We start from the raw sequence: 21,885 nt of genomic DNA, 5'->3' as shown, positions 1-21,885 counted from the left end.
GAGAGCTACTTTTAAGTCCACATGAAAGCAAAGCTCCTCCTTTAAATTCTCATAGCATTTTTCTTCATAGCATTTATGCTCATAAAAGTGCAGCCCTAATGATGAAAAAGATCGAGAATGATTTCTACAACAGTCGTGAGCTTCTCAACACGAGACATTATCTCCCAGGAGTGAACACATTGAAACTGGAAAGTTTGCCAAGTGTCAAAGTGACGGGAAGGAAGCTGAAGGTACGAGGTGAAGAAAAAACGTGTTGTGTTAAAAGTCTGTCAGCTTATGACAATGCTTTTAATTTCTTTGTCAAAAAAGGAAACCCAAACGTTGTAACATTGTTTTGTTGGAGAATAGATACTCGCTGATACATGACAGTGAGTTTGAAAAACATTTCATTACGTTGATATGATAAATCATGTTCTGAAAAAATAAATAATCTGCAGCACCGTCTTCTAGTCAAGGTGTGCAGATTTCTTACCCGTTTTGGTCAGGTTTGATAGGCCTTTGGCTTGGGAACAGTATTCTAATGTTATTTATATAGGTGACTAAAAGTGAAAGGCTTGTGAATAATAAATGGCACAAATATTCACGTGAAATAATTTGGTACTTCCCAAATTCAAAATGTAGCGATTATTTGAAATAAATACAAAATATACAGTATATCTTATGTTAATGGCCATTTTGGGGGGAATTTGTACTGATATGGTCGTCAAATTGGCTTTTGTGATGAACCCATATTGACATCATTCAACTTCACTTCAGACAAAATATATAACTAGACAACACAGAATACTAGATGTGTGTGAATATACTTATAATATGATACATCACTAATCATCTAAGAAGCATTTTGGTTGGAAATTAGGAATTTTGGAATATGACATTTTGGTAAAAAAACTGCTGTAATTGGGTCAAACAGGAGAGTTCCTGTCATATACATGGACTCTATATGTGAATGACTTTTGACTGATGTATAATCACAATATAATGTACGATTGAATTTCATATGAGCATGTTTTTTCATGTAACTTCTGAAAGGTAAGGACCTTTATTCTCAATGGACATCATTATCACTTTTTCAAAGATAATCTCTGCGGTGTTGTTATCTAATTGGACAGTGAGTGGTTAAAAATAGGGATAGAAGGATATAGCATGCACCAAATGAGCCTTGCTGGTATGGATCCATGAACTTTGAGGTTAAATAGTAGGCGCTGAACCACAACCTGCTTAATGGTTATCAGTGTAAGCTAGCATTTAGACAATAAAGGGCCTTCGTATAAAAAAAAAAAGGCTAAATTGGTTTTGCTTAAGCAAGACATAAGACACCATCTGGTAAGCGCAGTCTGAATCACACATCTGTGAGTTTTAAGTGTTTTCTGCACCTGTATTCTCATAGCATAGCAAGATGCACTGGTAGGACTTCATAACTCTGCTCTAAAGCTCCTCTGGCAGTCGAACGGTACACAAGGTGTGTCTGTTTGCCCATTTCTGGGTTAGGAAACTACATTCTAACACTGGAACCAATTTAATAGGCGTGTGGTTGAAAGGGGATGTTGAGTAGAGGAGGTTGTAAATAGGACGCAGTGACAGGAAGATCTTTCCAGTTTCCAGCAACTCTGAGGGAAGAATAGAGAGAAAGTTTGCGGGAATGTCAGCTAATCCCTCTGAAAAACTAGCCCTGATGTAAGAATTGAAGCCATACAAGCAGAGTGAAATCTACCTTTTGTGGGACTGCTCTAAGAAACAGGGGGCTTTAATTTACCGTCTCCTGGGTGGAAATATATTTAGAGTTGAGGCATGTTCGACACAAACCTCTCACAAACTATTTGTATAATTTTGCTATTAAAGAGAAGCACAAAGAAACTCTATTATCGCCCCCCCTGCTGTGATTCAGCCTAGACAGCTCAAAGCTTTTCAGTGAGTAGCACAAAAACACTGAAAAAACATGTACAAAAAGGCCCCAGAAACTGTTTGAGTATGCCACATTCTCATTAATGTGAGATTCTCTACCTTCCAGCTCTGTCTGCTGTCTCCACCTACAGAGGCCTTTTAACTCCACAGATCTTAGAGAGGGTTGTCAGAGTCTGTCTTGGATACATCAATGGAGCAACGCTGTGCCTCACTTTCAGAGAGCAGTTTTATGCATATTAGAGTGTGTCTTATGAAAGCACCAAGCCCCGCGCCTATTAGGCTAATGCCCGGTTTGTCTGCTGTGATGGTTTCAGTTTAACATGTCACATCAGCGCTAACTTGATAGATGAAATGAGTACAATGTATTTAATATACTGCACAGGGCCACTAGTACCAATGTGTTCACTAAGTTGTATTTCCATGCTGGGTCTCATTTGCTTTTCCACCAACCAGTGCCAGAGAGGAGCGTTGCCATGACGTCACGTTTACGCATGAAAATCCCTCTCAATAACAACAATCTACATTGAAACTGGGCTCATGTTGCTATTAAGATTACATCACATTTCATTTCAAGATTCAAACTCTGAACATCAAAGAAAGTGCAGATAATTCACTTCAAGCAAGCCATACCGTTGAATTGGTTACAATGCCTTTTTTTTGTTTTTTAGAATTTAATTGTCAAGGTACAATCGAAACATATGGGTTTTTTAAGTTGGCGACAGAAGATGTTGGAAGGGGCTGATCCCCTCACAGCTCGGTAAGCCAGTACAAGTGTCAGAAGCGACATATGGGCAGCCGTATTTAACTTAGAAAGCTCGATTGAATTAAAACTACATCTCCAACTTTGTGCTGTTTTCCAGAGTGACAAGGCTTTAAATGATCGGGACACCGCTTGTGCTCCACTGGCATTTAGCCTACCATCTGCTAACGTCAGAAGCTACGTGATTCTCTGCCTTACCGTTACATCAGTAACATCCTTGGATGCATATATTAGCCTGAATTATTATTAATTTGTTCAGTTGTATTTAACCGTGTTTGGGGACATAGTGCTTAAATAACAGACTGCATAATGTGAATGAAGTTAGCCTAAACACCAAAGCCCTTCTAATTGTGTATAGTGTATTTTAAATCAAACCAAGCACAATAATCCACACAGTGATCTGATATATTTTTAATCTATCCCAAAATAACATGAATCAAAATGCTCTGGAAATAACCTGGAAGTGATTTATATAAACATTATGTATGCAAACTAAAAAATATAACATGCAAGTTGGGATTTTAGTAACATCACTTTTGGTCCAAAGAGAGACTATCCTGTCATTTATTTGTTTTTATCTTTTATATTTAGGTTTCATCTTTATTTCACAACTTTCGTTTTAATCACAGAAAAAACATTGAAAAAACAATATATGACACATAACTGTTGTTTTACATAGGCTTCACTTCAAGGTAATAGTATGGATCTCTTACCGTTTGCTTCCATTAGCCATATCCAGTGGTGCAAAGTCACTAAGTATACAGTATTAACTCACGTACTGTACTTATTCACAGTGTGGGATCAGGCTTATATTGTTGCTACTTACTCCCTGTACTATAAAAAGTGAAGATACTTTACGAATATTCCCTTTTTGTAATGCTGATATTTCCTCATTCCTTGTAATACAATTGCTAATTTGCAATTGGCATCCCACTCAACCATCAGATATCACAGATAGTATGCACTCAAACTGCCTTCAGCTAAGGAAAATGACTGATGATGCTTCGGGGTACAATAGGCGGAAATAATCAATGTATTCAGTCAGTAATAAATTACCAGAAAATTGAATGATTGATGGATTTTTGCCCACATGCGGTAAACATCTTAATTTAATTTTCTATGTGCAACATGAGGACAATAACCACAAGTGTACTCAAAGGACCTTTTTTCTCTGGCACTGAAGTTGTAAGGTTTTTTCTGGAAAAAAAAAACCATCCACATATTTGTGGAAAGATATGCAAGCTTATACAAAACATAAAAAAGTATTCATTCAATTAAATTACAATCTAGAATTACCGCATACTAGAAGTACTTTTCCACCAATCAGTCAAGTTGCAATTTACATCCAAGTGTACTCACTTATTTTTACTTTTGGAGGAATTGTCATACTTAAACCATATTATATGATAACATAATTCTTGAGTTGTGCCCAAAAACATTTTTTGTGACTTCGCCGTTGACCACAAAATTCAAATCAATTCACCCTTGGATCAAATTGGATTTTTATGCCAGACGTATTGAAATTCCTCCAAGCATTCACTTCAATGAGAATCGAAAGCATTGAATGACACAGTGGCTTTGACCTTTGATCACCACATTTGAAAAGTGTATCCTTGTGTCCAGCTGGAACCTTTTGCAAAATTTGAAAAAGCTCCCTCAAGGTGTTCCTGAGATATTGCGTTGACGAGAATGAGATGGAAAAGGACAGGCTGACGGACTAATGGATATCACAACAACCTTGTCCACTGCTCTTGGTCAATGTTTTTCAAGATATAAACAACATGTTTTCTCCCCTTGAACATCTATGCACTGCTTGTCCCACAACATTCTGTGGTGCAGAGAATAGTCCAGATCGATCTATTGCAAAAGCTTGTTCCAAGAGGAAACTGATTTCTTTGTGCAGGAGATGCAGAACTGCACCCTGAATTAAATTAGCTTCTGGGGAGATAACACTTGGTTGGTTAATGTACTGCAGTGGTCCAAAGAGATCCATCGTCCAATGCTCAATGGTATCAGGGCAAAATGCCAAGAAAAAACACTGATAAAATACAGCCACCTTTTACGACTTCAATGTACAGATTGCTTAGTTGCATGAAACAAGGGAAATTCAAAAGTTAATTTATGTCAAATGGGACAGAATTTTACACTTTATGGAAGCTTTTGAATGAAATCACAATCATTGAGAGCACACATTCCTACAGCATTTCCCACCATGCATATTATGACAATTATTTCAAGTGGGACATTTTCCAATGCACTGCTTTATTAGAGAACATCATGGAAATGTGGAACAGGAAGTTAAATAATCTCAATATCAGTGGCTCTAATATTTCATCAGTCAATTGAACACAGAAATATTTGTGTACACTGTTTTCAAATGGAGAGGGGTAAGCAAATGATCTAAGAGGCTGTCAAATGTACATTTTTGAAAAACTAGATGTTTTATACTTAAACAAATGTTCATTATTCTTCTCTTGAAGTTCTAACAACATTTTTTTTTGGTAACAGATAGTAAGTTAGAAACATCTAATCTCATCTTGATCTCCAAACCGGAGCATTTTTTATTTCTGCAGTTGTCGCAGCTGAGATACCAAAACCCAGAATCCTCGTTCAGAAAGATTACAGAATCTCTCGGGGAAACATAACATGAGAAAAGTTGCACAAGGACATGTTCTCATCTTGTTTGGGAAGAAGATATGTACCATCCTACACGGTCAAAGCTTGCTGTTGTCCCTTCTATTGCCTCTGTATAGTACTGCCAAGTAACGAGAACTGTCTTTTCTGTGTAGGGTCAGTGAAGCAACCTTACCTGAAGATTACATAGAGACTTACGGTCCATTTAACTAAAAGCCAGACATATATGAGCCATGAAATTCCATTAAAAAGGGGTTGGCTTCTTTTCACATTTGGCCTCTTGACATCAATGACACTCATTTAGGAGGTCAACTCCATCTGAGCTCTTTTCTAAATCAATGTTCAAATTGAAACGCCCACTAGGCAAAGAGTAGTGACGTAGGCTACCAAGGTTAGCTCATCAATAAGGTTAGAATCGTGTGGACGCTGGCTCTAACTGAGTCGAGGTTTGGAAATGACCAAAGAGTTTTTGAGAGTAGGGTTGTTACAGAAGATGGTGGGTGGCACGCTTAAATACATTATTTCTGTATCACAATTGTGGGTATTTTACTTAAAACAACGCATCATTTTGTACCTTATTAACTACAAATTACCAAAATGTTGAAAAACAAAAATACTTTAGCGCATTCTTTTTAGGCTACACATATCACAGCCTTCAATGTTTAATTTTCCTGGAAAAGCACAGTATCCAGAATGCTTCTCTAATCGATATATTGCTTTGAGGCTTAATCCCTCATCATCATTTAAGGCTTGTCAGGTTAACTTTATCAATATAGACTGTTCAAGTCAAAGACATAATCAATAAAATACACACAGTGTCCCTAAGCAAGTAGAGGCAGTTTATTGCTAATACCTACAAAACAGCTTGGTCCATTCAGACAGTTCTCCAAGTCTTACTGAATTGAAGCTCAAGCCTTATAGGGTATATATCATGAAAACACTTTTTGGTGCAGAAATATTTGTCCATTTAGAGAGCCGACCAACTCGAAAGAAAAAAGCATAAAAGTCGGATTTGTTGTGGCCTGGCTCTGTAAGAAAACATCAGATTCAACAGGTCATTTAGCTGCTAATTTGCGTGTTCGTTACAATATATACCGCCCCCATCTGATTATCTTTACCAATGGCTTGAGAACTATCTTTAAAGATGTGAACCATGTTTTTCTCGCAAGCCAATTCGAGCGGACAGGCAGTGAGAGACAGCTGGTATGAAAGAATATGTGCCCTTTAAGAAAACAACTTCAATGTGTTTCCAGTAAAGCACAATTAGTGGCTACTTAATTATTTAGTTTAAAGGGGACCTATCATGCAAAAATGTTGATGTCTTTTATACATAAATATGTGTCCCCGGTGTGTCGGGGAACTCACGCAGCGTCAGAAAATAAAAGCCTCTCTCTTTTCCTCTGTACCCAAATCGCTAAAAACGGGGCTACAATGAAGCTGATCCAGATTTGCGTCCGATATGACGTAATATCGGAAATGTGGGCTGGCTTTACACTCACGGCCCTATCAGAAACGTCGCTATCAGAAACAATGCCCGACTGTTTTGGACCTAAAATGGTCGGTGCATGTTTACATTAGCATCGCTAACACTCAGAGCTAACCTGTACTGCACAGAGCATGTGTGTGAAGAAGCAGGAAATTAAACGGAACTCACCTTGTGGTATAACCGGCAACAGAGAAAGCCTTTGAGCTCCATACTGTTTCATAAACAATCCTTGATAATCCATGATATGGCGTTTCATCACGGCAGTATCTGCCGGTAGAATCTCCCGCATGAGCTCAGCCCCCTCCTTTTTTTCGTTTCACTTTTTTTATTTTTTCAAGCTTTATACCCCAAATCAGCACTTTTGAAACAGGAAGTGAAATAGAGGGATATGAGGCATGTCTAGAATGGGTGACCCGTTTGGTATTTTGATCCAACACTTCATAGACATGTTTTTTATATATTTGTGTATATCTGAGACCTATGCTATTGCCTAAAAATAGCATGACAGGTGCACTTTTAGTTTTCTTGGTCCAGGTCACTTCAGCAAAAAACAAACAAAGGGCAGGCTATCTGGGGACAACATTTTAAGAATGAGATCACAATCAGAATTGCATTTCCAAGAAAACTGTCAAACGTTGTACAATCCATTTCCTTTTGTAAAATAATGACACACCAAAAGTGGGTTGGCTTTGGCCAAGGTTGAGTTGTCGTCAACAGGTCGAAGTGTCCTTTGTAAAAATACTGATCCATAATTGTGGTCAAATTGTGTCCGTTCGCATGGCATGGTGTACGCGTTTGAAAGTTAATCACTATTGAAGAGCAGGAAGCACCTTATCAGTCTCTCCCTCTGTGTATATGAATGGGTGAAAGCTAACATGTAATGTAAAAGCACTCTGAGTGGCCGCAAAGACAAGAAAAGTGCTATATAAATGCCGTCCATTCACCTTTCAGTGACATTATGAACAAATGTCGACTCTGAGTGCAACCCCCCCATAGAAAATACTCGGCACTGATTGACAGTATCAATTTGTGTACTGAATACACATTTCAGTTACAGTAATTATCAACATTTGATAGGGGATCCCTGCAGTGGTAATTAGTAGCTTCCAAAGACCAAGATAAATCGAAATTAAACTGACTAATTGACTAACCTAGATTTAAAAATGTACTTGGAACATGTTTTTACAGATGGCCAGAACTAGGCAAGTAAAATACCACATCATCACTCACAAACTCTGATACTTCAGACATATTTCCGGCAATGTATAGTATTAAGACCTTAAGTCAGGTGATGTCAATTTTAGACAGGATGGCAATGAGTTTTCAGAAAGGTATATGTGTGTAGCATATGCACTGATGTCTTAAAGACGAATGGCTTGATTGACCACCTGTATTGATATATAATTGTCTTTCACAAAGGAAAACGGTCATGAGGTTCAATGGATCATCATTTCTAATTGAATGATACTGTTCCATCACACATCCAAGCCAAACAGTCATTAATTTGTAATATATTCTTAGAGGAAAAACTAATTGCACTCATGACTACAGAATGGCTTTTATCTGATCCACAGACCTCTGACATGGTCCACTAAACAAACAGTGCCTTTCCGAAATGCCTAATTATTACATCTGAGAAAGAGATTAGATTTTTGAATACCTGCTGAACGCTGAGTCATCTGCATGTCTCACCAAACTCAAATGATCATATAAAGATTTTCTCTAGAAATGGCACAAAGGAAAGTCTGTAGGGGATTTTATCAAAACAATGCAAGTAATGGTAATGACAATAGACACCACATCATAATATAGTTTCCTCATTTAACAATTACAAATCATCCATTGAACAGCTGCAACACTTGTTATAGTTTTTTTTAGCCCTGAGCCCAGGATTAGCTGAAAAGAGTCCAGGAAGCCTATTTACAAGCTAACTGCGTTTAATCAAACAATGCTACAATGATACAATGAAACTGCAAAATAGCTGCTGTCCCACATCCGTTGGCTTGGCGATCAGCTGGGAAAGAGATCGATTTCCAGCTGGCTTCTCATTGTATCAGTTGAAGTCTTCTCCTATTGGCTTAGCGTTGACGGGGGCGGGTCCAAGGCACGTCCAGTTGTTTTCTGATGTTAGTTTTACAATATTCTAATATCTGTTGGTCATTTAAATATTCCCTAATAACAGTGTTGCAGCGTCAATAAGTGAGGTTTAAAGAGTAAAGTGTGTTTAGTGTGCAACAACACGTGTAATTTTCTCCTTAAATGTACGTACACAAAACATAATATTAGCCACTTGCTAATGCTAACCGGAACATGATATTTACTCGCGAAAACCGGAAGTTGACGATATGTACTCGCGAAAACCGGAAGTTGATTGTGAACATCCGGTTTTCAGAATAAAGCAGCTTTAAATTAGAACAGTGTATTAATTTAAAGTTAAAGCACATAATATTGATTTTATTTTTCTTACAGTGTCCACTAACTAATCGACATATTACCAAATTCATATTCAAGATAGTTTTGTTGCCCAATCAGGCAACTGGCTGATACAGACCGGATGTTTATTAGACTCTTTCTGTGTTACTTGAGTTTTACAGTAAGGGATACCAGAGGCAACTGTAACATCTCAAATTGCACCAATCAGAACAAAAAATGAGGGGAAATTGTTATTGAATCATATTTTTGAAATAAGCATTTTATCTGTTTAAACCTCCCCAATTTATAGCAATCACAAACAGTTAAAAAGAGGAAACGTTAAACGGAATCCAAATGACTACTGGCTATTCAGACCGCAATATTATCTGTTAGATAATAATGATGTATTTTATTGTATGAAATAATGGACTTGCGGCATGTATAAAGTTTCATTGCACGGAATTCTTCAGGTCTGTTGTGAGACGATGACTGATCTGTTCAACTTAAAGCCATAGATATATCCAAAATATACAGAAACTCAGTGTATCTTGGGACTGAAATATGTCCTTTAGGCACTCTTGTAACATTCTCCAGAGGCCTTTAGTACTTGAATACTTGGCATTGAGCAGGACACTTCACACTAGGGCTGCTCAATTAATCGTATTTTAATCGCGATTACGATTATGGCTTGCAACAATTACGAAAGCAATGTAATCGAAATAAAACGATAATTTTTTTATTATTATTATTACTTTTTTTTTTTTAAATATTTTTTTTTTTTGGGGGGGTTTTCAATTGAATTATACTTAAAGTTCGACCCTAACCCTAACATACTGTTCACATTTTTTTCTCTCCAATAAATGGATTTTTTCAAAGTCAATGAATAATCACATTTAATAATCGCAATTACAATTATTGACCCAAATAATCGAGATTATGATTTTTGCCATAATCGAGCAGCCCTACTTCACACTAGTGGTGCTCAGCGGGTCTTTGTTTGTGTGTGAAGCCACATAGCACTCAAGAATGTCACTTGTAACTTTGGATATTTAAAGGTAAAAATGTGTTTTTAATTCATTTAAATATCTGTACATACATGTGCTGGGAGAGAAGAAGAAACCTGCATAAAAGTAACTGATCCTGCCTCATATGTTTCCCTCGAGGCGACAGAAGCTGTACGAAGACAGTGTGCATGAATACTGAAAGCAGTATGCAGTTGGCAAAATAAATCAGAAGAAAGTGAAACAAATACAAAATCCCCCTTTTTTATAATTTCAAACCCAATTTGAAACACATATCTTGAAAGTATTGTTTAATTTCCACGGAGCGTACTATAGTTATAAATGCGTCTATGTCAACAATAACAAATATTTTTTAAATGTGTTGATTTGTATTGCATTTTGTTCAATGGATTTGATGGCAACTTGCTCACTGCATCTTTACCACTATGAAAGTAGAATATTAAATTATTTTACAAAAGAACATAACACGTTGTGACTTAAACGTTTACCATTGAGGGGTTCAATCGAGTATTGCGCTTGAGAACGAGATATTGAAGTCTTCATAGGTCTAGTTCTAAAATCTCTGAATTAAATGAATAATACGATCAAAAACTGACTGATTTTATAATTTCTCATTAAATTATTGTATATTTGTGGATGTCAAAATGTGTATTTTTGGAAAATACGTAAAAAATAAAAACGGTTCCCTATCAAAAACACTGTTACAATGTCCTAATCAAAATGTGTTGAAACTCATAATGCCATTGTTACTTATTCTAACTGTATGTAGTTTGTTAAATCTAAAAGAAATGTCTTATGATTAAGAAGAATAATTACCTGACAGACATAACAGAAAACTTGTATAATCACCGTGCATAATATAATCTCAATACTTTTCCTTAATTTCTATCTCTTGTCCTATTTTACTCTTTTGACTGAATATAATCCTCTTATTCTTTTAACATGATCTTCAAACACTGTTTAGTCTGGTGCTCCAGTTTTGAGCTCAAAAGTCTTTTGTTTGCTCCAAAAGCTCCTGACAAGGAAGATGGACGGACATTTTGTATTTACAGAGCAAAACAAAGGACCACCTTTTATTACAGAATTGTGTGTGTTTATAAAGTATTATTTTGACAGTAGACTCAGGGTACATCAACATGTTTATATGACATTGAACCTTAATGAGTATGATTGTTTTCTTGGCATGAATTATAAAAGAAAATGTAAGAAGATTCTCCCCCAAAAAGAGATCCATAAATACGTTTGCTTGTATTTTATCCTGTGAAGAATGCGCTTAAATAGAGTGGTGCGTGAATGAGTCCTGATACCCAGAAATAAGTTAACATTTTACAACTTCCGAGTTTTTTAACGTGTTTTATTTAGGGGCCTGAAATAAGGTTGGTGGTCCACACAAGGTGAAGAGATTTTCATGTTTTATTCTACGAAAGTCAGTAAATACCACACCCGTGAATGTTTAAAGCTTCCATGTGTCATAACAAAAACAGCGGTTACTAACGTGATTAAATAGACCACTTCATGTCATCACGCCGACACGAGTTCGCCTTTAGCTTAGCGGTGCTAATGCGCAGCCATGGTTAGCTTTTTACTTCTGGCAATTGCATTTACGCCTCAAAAATCACAAAATTGTGTTTATATGTGGAGATTATCCTGCTGAACAAAACCTAAAGGTATCATAAACATGTGTTTTCCAAAGAGCTACATTTAAGCAATAGACTGAGGTCCAATTGATCGCCGTTTCTGCTATGAAAATGATGGGGGTTAAAAAACACCCATCTCTCCAAAACATATACGAGCAGTCCATCATCAGACAGGCAAAACAAACTGTGTCTGATCCCACCCACATACTCCACCCAGGATTCCAGCTCCCACCTTCTGGTAGGAGATTCAGGGTTCCCAAGAGCAGGCTGAACCGCTAAGCACTCATTCCTACCTATGTCCATTAAGCTTCTCAACATTCACATGAAATGAAATGTAGTCAAATGTACTTTTTGAATGTTGGCCACGAGGGATGTGCAATAGGTCGCCATTGTCAGTCTGTGTATTGTGTTTGTTCAAACGGTGTATGACTGATGATATGTGTATGTCTCTTAATGTCTACTATGCTTGTATATGTACATGTATGCGGAACTGCAGGACGGAGTCCAAAACAAATATCCTTACGGGGACAATAAAGTATATCGTATCGTATCATAAATCCTACAGTTTTTGTCAAGGGAGCCCTTGTGATGCTTACTTCCGGGTCGGCCTAAAAAATACGTCATGACTGCATCACTCGTCTGCATATTGTAAAAAAATGAAATACTTGACATTGCATAGTAGGGCTGCACGATATTGAAAAAAACTGACATCGCAATTTTTTTCCCCCCTGCGATATATATTGCGTTTTTTTTAACTATATTTAACCGGATGAAGGCATTATCCTCCTGTGCCTCGCTCATTTTTTTTTTTATGGTCTGTAAACTAGCGGGGCGGGGCCTGCTGTGATCTGATCAAGAATGATTGTGATTGGTGGTTTGCTGTGCATGCAGAGCCTGCATGTCACTCACTCAAGTACCCCTGACATGAGAGCCGCGCAAGTTTTCCTTTTATAGCAAGCAGCCACTGCAGCCCTGCTGCTCTACTGGCTTGTAGTTTGGATTGGGCATATTGGTCTGCCCATTCACTTTGAATGGGGTGACGTCACGTTGCCTCGCTTTTCGCCGAACTGAATTGTGGGTAGCAGAGTGGAGCTTTCCTGGCGTTTCAGGCTGCAAAAGTTGAGCAATGTTCAACTTTTGAAGCTTCTGAAGCTTTCGGTGGAAGCGTCAGCCAATCAAATCATATGCCAGTACAAGCTCTAGCCAATCAAACCGTGGCTTGTGTGTCAGGGGCGGGAGATTCATGTGATTGGTTGTTGGTCGAGCTTCAGACGCGCCCGCCGGCAAGCTTTTTTTTAAGCTGTAGTGTGGACGGGCCGTGAGAGTGACGCGTAGCCAAAACCGGAAGCTGCATACACTCTGGTGGCTACAGTTAGCAGCTAACTTTCGTGCTCCGATTTTTACATAAAAATTGAATTATGGATTATAAACAATTGCTTCAAAGCCACAGATATATTATTAACCTATGGATCAACCGATTCAGCCGCGTTTTTTCTCGTCTTAATGCCATTGAACACGTCTTTTGATCAGATTGACAGCTACGGTGAGACGATCTCCCGTAAAAGCTCCGTAAAGGTACGTGTTGTGATGTCTGTGTTTGCTTTCCCTGTCGCGAGATCGGATCGCTTAGTGATGATACTATACTTAAATAATATGTGGAGTCTCAGCTTTAATCGGATATATTGTATGTGCAGTTTCGATAAGTAATAAGGGTATCTTTATTTTGAATTCTGTGCAAAAGTGCGTTTGTGAATATCGCGCATGTGCATATCGCGGTTATCGCCATGACACGATATATCGTTCAGCCCTATAGCATAGCAAAATATACAAGCTGCTGCTGCTGCTATGAGACAGTAAGGATATTGAATGAGCCAGGAAACATAGCTCCAACATAAGGACCACATCCAGTGAACCACAGTAGACCCTTTGAAAGAAAACGTGCTCTTGTGGATCTTCAGTAACAACAAATCCTCATCTAGGGTCAGCTGTCTTATTAAGATGAATCATGAACCTTGGCAACATCCTGAGATTGCTTGGAAAGAAGCTGTTTGTAGGCCTTATATAAGTACATTAAATAATGCAGTAGTCCCAGTGTGCATCCCCCATCCTCCCCCCCCTGAAGTCGGCTGCTGTGTGGCGTTGCTCTTATTAAGCACTCAATTAAAGCCGGTCCCAAGGAGAGGCGGCGTGCAACAATGTTTGATTTAGGAAACGTTGCAGGCTGAGACAATCTGTGAAGACTCACCCCAAAGGGCCGCGCTGCCTCGGAACCAACGGTGATGAAGTGACAGAGCATCATAAAGCATCAGGAAAGCAGAGAAATTATTCTAATATGATTGGATTACAAATGGGGCATTTACAGAACCAATGAGACTAGATAAATAGAACAGGAAATGGAGCTGTCGCAATGAGCCTTCTAAGATCTTTTTCTCCTTCAATCTAAATATTAAAAATGTACAGAGTTGGGACTTGGTAAACAACACTGAGGAGCTTTGCAATATTTTAAGTGTACTAATTCCTGACAGTTGTGCAAGGGCTCCCAATTCACAGAAGTGAGCTCATAATTTTTTTTGAAGATTAAGATTAGATATAATGTGGAAGTTAAATTGAAAAATTAGGCAACAATTCTTCAGACTTTTAACAGAAAAGTATATAAAACGTGAGATGTTAACCTGCATTAAATGAAATAAATCATTCAGATAACTTTTTCATTTTATTTAGAACTACTATTTTTATTATAAGCAACATTTTCTATGAATACTTGCAAATGATTTATCTTTGTTATTGATAAAATAATGACTTGTTTCCTCTCTACTTGATGGACCCAACGAAGAAAAGCTAATGCTTAAGCTAATGCTAAAGGAGATCCCAATAAACAGAGGAAGTTGGTGGATAATTTTCAGGCCAGAGATCATTTGTTCTAATATAATCCAGTCTGTGCTAGACAGGAAAACGACAAACTCAAAGCAAATAGTTTAGTTTGTTTATTTAGATGTTTCCCAAATGAAATTCTAATTAACAAAATGATACAAATGTGTGTGGGGGGGGCATAGTAATCAGCAGCGAACCGCTTCAACACGTGTATTTCGGTTTATTCACGGCATTCATTTTGTTAATCTACAGTATTGTTGTTTTATAGTTATTTGTTAATGTAACCCAATTTGTGTTCTTTGAAATTGAAAAGGATATTGCATTGTTTTTGTTACTTTCGTTGCAGTTGTATATGTCTTATGTGTAATTTGGCTTGGCTTCCTATTTTGTATGGACATGCTTTTATTTTGAAGGAGAGGTAGCGCTGTTGACAGGAAGTTGTGGTTGCTATGGAAACAACGTGACGGAGATTAACGGGAAAAAAGTCATATCTACATATAAAGACGGAGAAAGTAAACGATAACGGTTATGGTGAAGTGTTAGCCCCCCCCCCCCCCCCCTGAAGAGGCACAAGCTCTTACATTGATATTGGAGATTTGAAAAAAAAAAAGAATATCCGAAGAACGAAATTAAAACCCAAATAGTACTCCAACGAACGAATATTCGGATATTCGGGTACAGCCCAATTATATAGTTTGCTTTCATGCTGAACATTCAAGCTCCAGTCTCTCTGAGACATAATGTGTATCTGCATCTGCTTGATTATACACATCATACCTTTTTAGAAAGAATAAACATGTACTTTTCCAGTTTCCTGCTTGACAGGCAAGATTTCATCACCACTCAGCTTGTCAAACAACTCTATTATGCCAGATTCAAAAGAGTAATGCATTGCGTACATAAAACCTCGCTGCACTCCGGTAAAGTGGTATCAGGGGTCCGCAGCTTCCTCATCCATTATTGTGTTGTGGAAAATCTCGGAGCACTGTTTACTTTGAAAAATCCAGCAGAGTGAAGCAAACAAGCAGCGCTGCTAAACAACTGACACCAGGCATTTGTTTTTATTTGCTTCTCGGTTGCCGTGTTTATCTGTGAAAGGAGTTTTATCCATCAGCCAAGATGGGTAAATACATACTTTAGATTGTTTATCGGGGTATATGCAAGGATGATGGGTACTCAACTGCAGGGGTAGGAAGACAAATCAAATCTACATGTTGGTGTTTCTTAAACTTCTCTATCAGGTGTTTTTATAAGTTAGTGTTGAATAAAATGTTCCAGTTGGATTAAAATGTTGCTTTTTATCTCTGTGAAAAAGTGAAAAGTTGGCCATCACAGTTTTCCATTGATAGAAAGAAAGGATCTAATTTACTGACAAAGCTATTTCAATAAATCATTTATTGACAAGAAATTGATACGCACATTTACCGGGAAGTAAGAAAATTCTCTTACGATTAATTCAACATTTAAAGATCTTCTTTGGGCCAAAGATTGCCTTAATTGGAAAAATATTGTTAAAATGGGTACAGAGAGGGGATGACTTTGCTTGAACTTTTCCACAGGCTTGGGAAGTCCGTCTGTGTAATGGGTAGCGGACACCATTCAAATGTATGGTAGGGCTGTACCCGAATATCCGAATATTCGTTTGTTGGAGTACTATTCGGGTTTCAATTTCGTTATTCGGATATTCGTTTTTTTTTTTTTTTTGATTGAATTTATTGAAATCTCCAATATCAACGTATAAGAGCTTGTGCCTCTTTGGGGGGTGCTAACAGTTAACCATAAACTGTATTGTTTGCTTTCTCCGTCTTTATAAGTAGATATCAGTTCTCTCCGTTAATCGAAAGTAACAAACATAATGCAACATCCTTTTCAATTTCAAAGAACACAAATTGGGTTGTATACATTAAAAAATAACTATAAAATAACAATACTGTAGAATAACAAAATGAATGCAGTGAATAAAACCAAAATACATGTGTTGAAGCGGTTTGCTGCTGATTACTACGGCCCCGCACCGAAAATCCGAATATTCACTGCTGATTACTACGCCCCCCCGCGCGGGCCGACAATCCGAATATTCGCTTAAAATGATTAAAAGTTGGTTTGGGAAGAATAAAACATGAGGTAGAACTGTTCTGGGGACAGGCAAGGCTTTACTGTACACACAATACAAGTTTAGAACTATAGTTACAGAATTGGAGTTTATTTGCTAAATATTTTTGCTTTTTTCCACAATTTTCTGAAAAAGTCTTAATTGTGTCAAATGTCCTTTTTTGTTTTTTAGCAAATTTAGTCAAATTCAACCTTCAGTCATCATCAACTTTACAGTTACTTACCCTAACCTAACCATTTGAATTTTATGTTAATAAAAGAAAACCTTAACTGTTTTTGTATAGTCCTCTTTAACTGTCAAACACATGTACAGAGCACCCCACACAGTGCAATCGGATATAAGGAGCAGTAGGCAGAACGCCCGGAGCAGTGTGAGGGTCTGGTTCTTGACTCAAGGGCCCCACAGGAGAGCCCAGGAGGTGAACTGACACCAATCAGTGAATCACAGCTTCTCCCCTTGGGTTGGAGGTTAGTAGTCCCAAGGTGTAGAACAGGTGTAGAACAAAGCAATGCAAAAACACCTTTGTTCCAGCAGCCATTGCTCAGATTAATGATTAAAGCACTGATGCAACGGCTATTTGTCTGTTTGATGGTTCATGTTTGTTCTATTGGTTCTAATGTGGTTCTTCTTTTGGGCCAGAGAGTGCCTTTATTGGCGATAAATAGAGAGTTAAGTGTTGAAAGGAGGAGATGGAGATGATGATATTGCCTTAAACATTCGCTGGCTCAGCCGTTGCCCCACATACATGATAGCAGACACTAAATATGGGCCATACCACCAGCTCTAACCACTGATCTATCTTTTTCGGCTCATACAGTATGCGTTGTTTAAACTGTGTGTCATGATGTATCCCTTGTCTTTTAACTACAAACCAAATTGACCGACAGGCAAAGATTAATAACCCGAACCTGATTTTTAGTAAAGAAACACATTTAATGCGGCTGATGTACTCCCAATATAGAGTGGACCAAAATAAACACCTGCACACAAATGTTGTAAAGCAAATCTATAATATTACAATCCCTTTTTGGTAGATTGAACTAAAGATGGATTCAAGTTTTCAATTATAAAACAAGATTTGAATGTATGTTCTTGTTTCAGCAACATTACATGTTAAATCAGTTAGAGTAGTGGGAAATTACGTTGATGCCATCTTGCCATCATTTTGTCTTACTCATCGACAACGTTGTTGACAGGCAAATTGTTATAGTTTTTATTACTGAAATGAACACCTGCTACAGCTTCAGTTAAATATAATGAATTAGAATCTATTTGTAAGTAGTATCATATAGTAAGGGGATGGAAAGCAGCTGGAGGCAGGGTAAAAGATACAGCAACAAGTAGTATTACCTCCAACCTCATCCCAGCCTACGCACTTCAAAGAGCCTCATGGTGATTGTGAAGTGTTTGTGTGGCTGACTTGATATCCTGCAACAAAATAAGTCCACGTGAAGAGTTGTTCTGGGCATAGAATGTTCTCACACACACATACACATAAAACACACTATCCCCTTCTTCTCTTCCTTGAGGTAGCTTGCCTGGAGAGACATGAAATAAAAATGACCTTGGTGACATTGGCGGCTGGTGTGTGTGTGTGAGTGAGTGTGTGTGTGTGTGTGTGTGTGTGTGTGTGTGTGTGTGTGTGTGTGTGTAATACTTGCCAACCCTCCCGATTTTCGCGGGACACTCCCGCATTTCTCCCGATTTCTGACAAAATCAGATTTACTCACGTCTGTTTCCACTCAGACTTTAATACAGCTACACCATTGTTTGGTTTCCATGGTAGCGCGTCTCTTTAGCAGCGCGCGCAACTCAAAGTCTGAGAGGGTGAGGAAGATGAAAACTGAACAAGAATCGACAACTCGACCCTCTGATCACTCCTTTCCTGTAAAATACAGGTCCAGCCCACACATATGCTCCATGGTGCCACAGGCATTGCCTTTACAACTACAATAAGCATGCAAATGTTAATCTAAAGCTCCGGCGATCCACTAGCACCGGAGTCTACACCTGCAGAAGCAGCCATCCCCTACAGTTTACAGATAGCAACAGTCAGCTTGTTGGTTGCAGCTGCTCTGGCTGAGGGCTCTTTTCTACCGCCCGGGCGAGAGAGGGTAATGATACACGCTGCGGCCAGGCAGGAAACATGTGACTTATCAGTAACTTTAGACATCGTAAAACAATTTTAAACGACATTTTATTGTAGATTATACATTTTACTGATACCAACTATATAATATTTACCTTGTTCTTTAAAAATAAAAATAAAAAATATATATTTTTGGGAAATATTTGTTTTAATTAATTTGTAATGACAATCAAACATGTGGTAAGAGGGGGGGCGGCGCCCCTAGCATCACGGGCCGGCCGCCACTGCTTGGTGACACAGTTCTTTCGATACTTCCTGCAGAAACTACTTGATAAAATCTTTATGACGCGCCTCTAAAAGCACCTTCACGGGATATTTGTAATGTCACTACTGTGCTTTGTCACCTATTGCAGGAACGTGGCTTCCAGGACGTCAACCAAGAATTAACGGGCTGTTTTCCTGTCAGTCAGGCTTGCTGGGCTGCGTGACGCAGAAATGTCAACGTGTTAACTAAGCTTCAGTTTGTGCTTAAATGTGTTTTCATGTAGAAACATAGTTAAATCTGCTCCTCAGACTTTAATTCACCCATGTCTTAAAACCTTAAATATTCATGCTTAGATCTCAAGAGAGAACTGTTCTCTTGTCTCAGGCTTTTATCAACGCTCATGTTTCACAAATCAAGACTAAACTGTGGATTAATCCGTCTGGACACTTTTAAGGTGAAGTTGTATCTTGTTTTCCCCCTCCTCTAACCTTTAAAAGAAGTTCAGCTCTTGTCAAGTCCGATGAAAAGTCAATGCAACAGATCACACGCAGACTTTCCGGAGCAGCCTCAGATTTAATGGTGAATGAACAATGTGCGAACACCATCAGATAGATGCTCATTTGCAGCATGATAGCACTGCTCTGACAGGTGATGCTTTTTCCTTCCTGTGCTTGCACACACTAGGTTTACTTTTGTGTTTCCAGAGAAGAAAATAAAATAAAAAGTCCACGGGAATCACTTGATGCTATAATTTGAGTGAGCAGTTTTAACAGAAGTTGGCACGCCCAATGTGCTGAAGCTGCACAGATGCTCATATCTATTAAACATATTAAAGTAGGTTTATATGGCATTTGCTGGCCATCACTCCAGCCCAATCACAGGCTGGCATTGGACACTTTACATAGTGAGTGACAGATGCTTTAATAAACATTAGAGCAGTGGCATGAATCATTATGATACCCTTTTAGGAGCAACAACATAAACAAACTTTCATTGAAATAGTTGAATTTAAGTGCATTAATAAACATGTTGTTTCCTCACATTATTCACTACTTATTTTTAAATATGTCGTTTTAGGGTTGAATCACAAATTTGTTTGTTTTTTTCCCCGCATTTTCCGGTTAAATCAGGCAGTATCCAGGACGATACGGCAATGTGTGGTCAACACTGAGAGACGGTCAGCATAATCTGCTAAATCCGCGGGGATTATTCATGCGAGGGTCAACGCACCAGGATTACTAAACATCTGCACGGATGGGAGACACTCTCCCACACACATACACACTCACAGATTACTTTGCTTCTATCATGATAGTCCCACAACAAAGTAGACTGGCAAATGAGATCAACGCAGGGTGAAATTCAGAGAAGGCAATTTCTGTACAAGGTTTTAATGTAATCTGTGAAAAGTTACTAGACTGGGGCTCATGTGTCTGAAGTGCCGCTGATGGAGATGCCATTTGTTCCCGTATGGAAAATAATAATAATAATATTCTTACCTGTCCTTTCAGCAGTAACGTCTCCAAGGAATTCACAGCCTCAGAATAATCCGTATGTTATCACTGAAGACAATTGTGCTCACAGACATCACTGCCGAGTCTCGGCGACGCTCCCGGGCAAAAAAAGAAAAGAAGTATCCGTGTGACTTGCGCGCAAAGATGCTGCTCTTTCTTTTGTGCAGCGTTACAAGGACGGGCTGTGTCGTTGTGCGCGGTTCCTACTGTCCCTCCATGCTTCCTCTCTTTCTCTCTCGGAGTCAGGAGCCTAGTTTACGGCGTGGCGTCTCGCAGGTTGCATATTGTAAAGTGAAGCCCTGGTGTGCTCACTCTCTCCCGATGCGTCAAGAGGCTCACTCCCTCCCTTCCTTTTACCTCCCTCCTTGAGCCGAGCTGGAGCCCGAGCGGGACGCACGCAGAAAAGAGAGAGACAGTAGAAGAAGAAGGAAGAAGAGAGAGAGAGAGCAGTGTTGTCTGTCTGCCTCCACCCTACCAGACTCCTCACGGCTCCGGTCATCCAAGCGGAACAGACTCCCTCCTCCTAGTATAACTCCTTCCCTTCCCCTCCTCCTCCACCTCCTCCTCCCTCTCCTCCTCCAGCTGCTGCTGACGGGATGTCCAGGCAGTCTGGAGTGTTGATATTGTAAGATATGTCTCAGATGGATTGTTATAGGGGGGTAAACAACCAGTAATTCCTTTAGAAAGTGGAACAACAAGGCACAAGTTTTAGCTATAACAAAGTGCTTGGCAACTTGGAGAAAAACCTAATCTCACCATGTTTGAGTAATATCATGATGTTTGATGACAATATTTCAGGTTTGACTTTAGAGCATCACCATTTGGAGAACAACTATAATTTGTTGTTGGTTTTGGAGTTAAATTATAGGAGGAATTTTTCATTGTTGCCTGATTCATTGATTATGGTGTGATTTCTGGCATATTATGCCCCCAATAGGAACAAAGATTAGATTAGGGATAACTTTGTACACAATCAAGGTTACTAAAACACAATAATAAACATATAGGTAACATACAATTATTTGTTGAGAGCATATTCAAATTGACAAAAAAATATAATTAAAATTAATTGATACATTATAAGGAGCATAATTGAGTTGAGTGATATAATGTCATTTATTGAAATTGTCAAATATATACATAATTTGTTATTATCAGGTGATATTATTCTTAAAAA

General features: G+C 38.4%; 1 protein-coding gene across 1 annotated transcript in view; it reads right to left on the bottom strand.

The window, feature by feature from the left end:
• cntn4 (contactin 4) overlaps positions 1 to 21,089 on the bottom strand; it is a 174,086-nt gene extending 152,997 nt beyond the window's left edge. Inside the window, 1 exon segment of the mRNA XM_079683091.1 lies at positions 20,694 to 21,089. The gene's annotated coding sequence lies outside the window, so the exon portion shown is untranslated.
• Positions 21,090 to 21,885: the final 796 nt, after the last annotated feature.

Source organism: Notothenia rossii, assembly GCF_949606895.1.
Source record: "Notothenia rossii genome assembly, chromosome: 5".
In the NCBI taxonomy this organism is placed as follows: domain Eukaryota; kingdom Metazoa; phylum Chordata; class Actinopteri; order Perciformes; family Nototheniidae; genus Notothenia; species Notothenia rossii.
The sequence above is the reverse complement of the archived record's forward strand: the minus strand, read 5'-3'. Positions and strand labels throughout refer to the sequence as shown.